The following is a 5,245-nucleotide window of genomic DNA, read 5'->3' as shown; positions in this document are numbered from 1 at the left end:
GTAGTAGTAGTAGTAGTAGTAGTAGTAGTAGTAGTAGTAGTAGTAGTAGTAGTCCAATTCTACAGTAACACTACATCTCAAACAAGTTCATTGTGAACACTGTTTCGTGAACATGTCAATTAATGAGAACATAATATACTTTATCACTACCATTTCGATGGCGTTGTTATGTTCCAACCGCGTAACTGAAAGAACTATGTCAACTCTTTATCTGTGTTCTAAAAGTGAAACCAGTGCCACGGTCTGTCTGTGGGTTTTTCCAAACAAAATAAATAGGAGTCATTCTGTACATAAGTTTATTGTTCATAAATACAAACGTCATGTGGGCTAACGTCTGTTGCTTCTCTCCTCCTTTAATAGTAACTCACAATATTTTTTATGCTGGAAAAAAATCAATAAACCAGTTGCAAGGTTAGGAGTTAAATGTCATCGACCTGTTTCTGTAGAGTGGACAATGTACTAGAGATGGAGAACCGCGAAAAAACGAAATTATGATCATGTCATTGAACCCGAATGTTTAATTGTTATATCGTTCTCATAAACAATCGATGCTTTATGTTTTCTTTTTTGAATAGATAAACAGTAGGCTAGTATTGTGTGTGCGATCTGTTCCTTGATCAGGTTGTTTACAAGACAAGGTCATAAGGTCGTCGTAAAATTGTCCAATATTTTATTTATTAACAGATAAGAATGATAGCATCAGCTTAACGAATCTTTAAGACATATCGGGGATGTCTCAAATCACCCCGACGGCAGACTAATAACAAAATACACTGGCACTGTACTTTAAGTTTTGTTGGGTTTTCTTTTTTACCATGGGGATATATCAAAATTACTCGTTTATTCTTGTTCATTGTCACAGAAAATCTTAAAAGATCTCCCAAAAACTTGTGCAATAAGCCAATCTATGAAAATTTTGAACTTAAGTAGGAAATTATGAAAGACTGGCTTGCTATACAAATGATGAGATGTAGTACTAAAACATCTTGATACGGTGGAATCAGGCGAAGGCGTAAAGGGGCAAAAAAAATGCTGGTTTCTTCGATTGCGTTATTTTGAAGAGCGCCTGGTGTCACCACGATGCCACACAACATACAAATAGATGCCTGATTTAATACAATATGCAGGTTACGATATGACGTGCTCTAAAATAACGAGGTTAGCTGTAATGCGACCCCTCTAAACAGCTTTTCTCCTGAACACATCCCACATTAATTCCCAATTGATTCTATAGATAAATAAAGTCAACGTTCTCATAAAAAGGGCGATTTTTGCTGGTCGCGTAACGTGATATAATTATAGTACGATGTGATACTACAATTCGGTTAATATGAGACCTGTACTATCCTTTCTGCTGCAGCCAGTCGCAGTCGGACGGAACATGTCTAATCTAATTGTGTTCCCGTGTGCTTTTCTTATTGTGCTCGGAGCATCCTCCGCAGCCTCTGATCCTAATTATGTGGACTGTCCTGGGTCTGGACGTAAGTATTACTTCAAGTCGTAGAGAAAGGGTTCTTTAATTCACTATCGGTTTTAAAGTAGTAGTTTTGATCTGACCTTTTGTTCTTTTTATTTATTTATTTATTTATTTATTTATTTATTTATTTATTTATTTACTTATTTATTGATTTATTCTTTTATTTATTTACTTTTTAAATTTATTTAAGGTGCAAACCTTTTCAGAGTCCGTTCTTTCGATAATACTTTCAGAAATTTATGTTCAACCGATTCGAAATGGAATTTTCTTAATCTGATTGCTCTTTCAATGGCAGGAGTCATTGCCCTCGGGCAGCGGAAAATTGTGAGGGTTTTTAATCCTCTTGTCAAAAAGTTCAAAGGAGTTTTCCAAAACATGTTGGGAAATTGCGCAGGTGTTTTCGGTGTTTAGTATTTCTTAGGTTGCGCAGGTATTCGACATGGTGCCGACTTGAAATTCTATGAGTATAGGTTAAAGCAGTAGACCTCTTCAGTTAGCCAATTATCAAGACTGTTCTTTCATTTGATTGTATTTATTTTTTTTCGTCATTTGTCACTCCATTTTAAGTTTTTTTTTGAGCGCGAAAAAAATTGCATCGGGCATACACATTTATACAAGGCCGCTGATATAATTATTTTCTTATTTTCTGGTTCTTCTGAGAAAAACTCACCGGACTATTTTTAGCTAAACAATGTAGCTTACCCTCCTACGATACCCAACCTTGAGCAGGTTTTAGTGAACACTCAATCAACTAAATATGTTTGAGGTCCAGATTCTGATTTGACTCGAGACCACATAATCGATCATCATCATCATCCAGTGCCAGATCTGCGACAGACATCGGCGATCATGATTTTCCATTCATTCCTTTGCTCGGATGCTCTCAGAAAAGCTACGTTTCCCTGATCTTTCCATGTTACCCATTTGTTTAGGTTCCCTAAGTATGTTGTTCGGGGCCTACCCCTGCCTCGCTTGCCCTCTGTTTTGCCAGTGAGAGCTAGATGTTCAAGACCCTTTTATGTCTATTCAGGTGTCCCAAAAACTGCATTTGTCGTTTCCTAATTGTTTTCAACATTGAGCGTCCCACGTGGGCTTCATCAAGCACTACCTCAATTGATTTCTTTTCCTTCCACGATACTCTTAGCAGTCTCCTAAGAAACCACATTTCTTTTACCTCCATTTTATTTTCACTGTCTTGAAGGTCAACAGAAACCCATAATCGATACCACACTCAAAAACATATGCGATTTGCCGTACATAGGAAGGGCGGCTTATTGAGTAAGCAGTTGCATAACAGCGTAAACCCTGCGCAATTTTTCGTACCCCTTGTATTCAAATGTTCCCAAACTTCACTCACTCATCTGTAGGTTTTGAAATAATAATGGTTCTGGTTTTTATTATCATCCATCACTCATAACTTTCTATATACATGTGTTTTGTTGTTGTTGTTGTTGTTTTTTGTTTGGGGAAGGGGGAAGAAGGGCTTGTTATTTGAAAGTCTTTCTCTCGGCGAAGATCATTGGAGGACGCCACTGGAGGACACACATTATTATCATTTTTTTCCTTTTCTTTTTTCCCTCAGATGTTTCTGACTGTGTGTTTTTCTCTTTCCCACAACGAAATGGTCGTTATCATGTACATGTACTTGTATTTATTTAGATTAATCTATTTTACACCTCGCTTTCAGCCAGTTCTACCATTTGGCGACGTTGCTGTGAGAGCAAAGAGCTGCCAAAAGGCTGCGAATGTTTCGACATTTTCGTCAACGACTTCAAAAACACGGGCTTCAGACGGCCAGAATGTCCAGAGGACCTTGGTCTCACCTTCTGGCTCTACGAAGGTCTACAGGTTCCGCCAAAACAGATCAAGGTGACACCCCATAACCATAAATTGTGCAGCTTAAAAAAAATCAGTTAATGGGTGTACAAAAGCGGACACATTGAACGGTAGGGAAGGGGGTAGCTGTTTTTTTTGGTAGTAGTAGTTGTTGTTGTTGTGTGTGTGTGGTAGCCTATCCGTTCGAAATGTTTGGAGCCCCGAAGAGCGCGCCAGGGCCACCGCCTCCCTTGGGTAGCGGGTGAGGCAGTCGTTAACTTTCCGAAAAACGTTGATTACGGCGTAAAAAATGTCCGTTCCAAAGGACTCTACAGCTATGGCAGTCACCAAACTTTGATTATCATTTTCTTGATAATTTTACTGTTCAAACCAGGTGACCACCTCCTTCAATCGCAAATACCTCGACTTCTATCCAAGATACATGGGTATTGTTTTCATCGAATGGTTGACATGCAGTTGTGAGCGCCGTAAAACCCTTTACTAAAAAAAACAAAAGAATGGTTGACATATGAACTAGCAGTAAGATGATTCCAATAACACCATATGCCCCATAACTGACCGCAGCGTCTGATTCCAAAGCGTCGTGACACATTTAGTCTTTGTGGCAGCGGTTCTTGTTTTGCCGGGTTATTGATGCTACTTTTATTACCGATACGTTCTTGTTACAGCCTGTGTGCCGTAAGATCAACAGAAGGACTATCGGACTAGTTCCCCATCAGGTCTGGTGTGAGGCAAGCGTGTGTTCTCTCTCCACTTCTCTTCATGACTTACATGGATAAGATCACGAAAGCAGCAAATGACAACATCACTGAACTGAACGAGCTTCTATTTGCTGATGAACAGAGTATATTAAATACAAAAGAAGATGAAATACAAAAACACACCACAAAACTAAATAAGAATGTAAACACCTAAACATGAAAATCTGCATCTCAAAAACAGAATTCTTGAAGGTCAGCAGAAACTCAGGGAAACTCAACACCCTTATTGACGGAACACAGCTCCAACAACTAGAGGAAATTAGATATTTGGGAAGCATCGTCACACAAGATAGGCGTATGGACAAAGAAAAATAGAAACAAGAACTATGAAGGCAAATGCAGTGACCTACCAGCTAGCACCCCTGCTCAGTCACAAGAACATCCCAATCGAAGTGAAATCCCAGATCATCAATAGCATATTCATACCAAAATTAACATACCAGTGCCGTACATGGTCTCTAAACAAGGAACAAGAAAGAAAAATCAGTGCATGCGAAATGAGGTGTCTCCGCAAAACCATCAACGTCACTAGAAGAGATCGCATAAGAAATGAAACCATACGTCTGCAAACTCGAATATCACCATAATAAAATTCATAGAGTATCAAAGAGTCAAATTAATGGTTTGGACATCTAACCAGAATTCCCCAGAAACAACTAGAGGCCAGAACTTACAACACCCGAGAATCCGTCTCAAATCAAGAGGAAGACCAGGAAAGACCTGGCTGGATGGGGTTAAAAAGGCCCAGGAACAACCTAACATATCTTTCACAGACGCTACACACATAGCACAGGACCGAAACCTGCTCCTCCCCTCGACATCCTAAGGATACCAGAGAAAGGAAAAGTAAAAGTAAAGTAAGTATGTTCCAGTTGTGGTATTAGTCATTATTATTACCATTATTTCAGGCCGGTGGTGAGTTGGGGACTTTCGACCCTTCCTTGCACACTCGAGTTTTGGGTCACGGCTTCCTGGAGACAAAAGAAAGCTGGGAGCTCAAGCTTAAAGACGAGCTTTTGGAACGAGTGAGTGTTCTTTACTCCGTTTTGTTGTGGATTTTTAAAATACCGTAGTTTCCTTTTTTGCATAACGTTAAAGTGCCCCCTCCCCCAACCTTTTCCTAAGGTGAGTAAGGAAGGGGGGGGGGGTTGATAAAGAAACCAAGCCCCCC

The sequence above is a fragment of the Aplysia californica genome, unplaced genomic scaffold (genome assembly GCF_000002075.1).
Source record: "Aplysia californica isolate F4 #8 unplaced genomic scaffold, AplCal3.0 scaffold00085, whole genome shotgun sequence".
Taxonomy (NCBI): Eukaryota; Metazoa; Mollusca; class Gastropoda; order Aplysiida; family Aplysiidae; genus Aplysia; species Aplysia californica.
The sequence above is the reverse complement of the archived record's forward strand: the minus strand, read 5'-3'. Positions refer to the sequence as shown.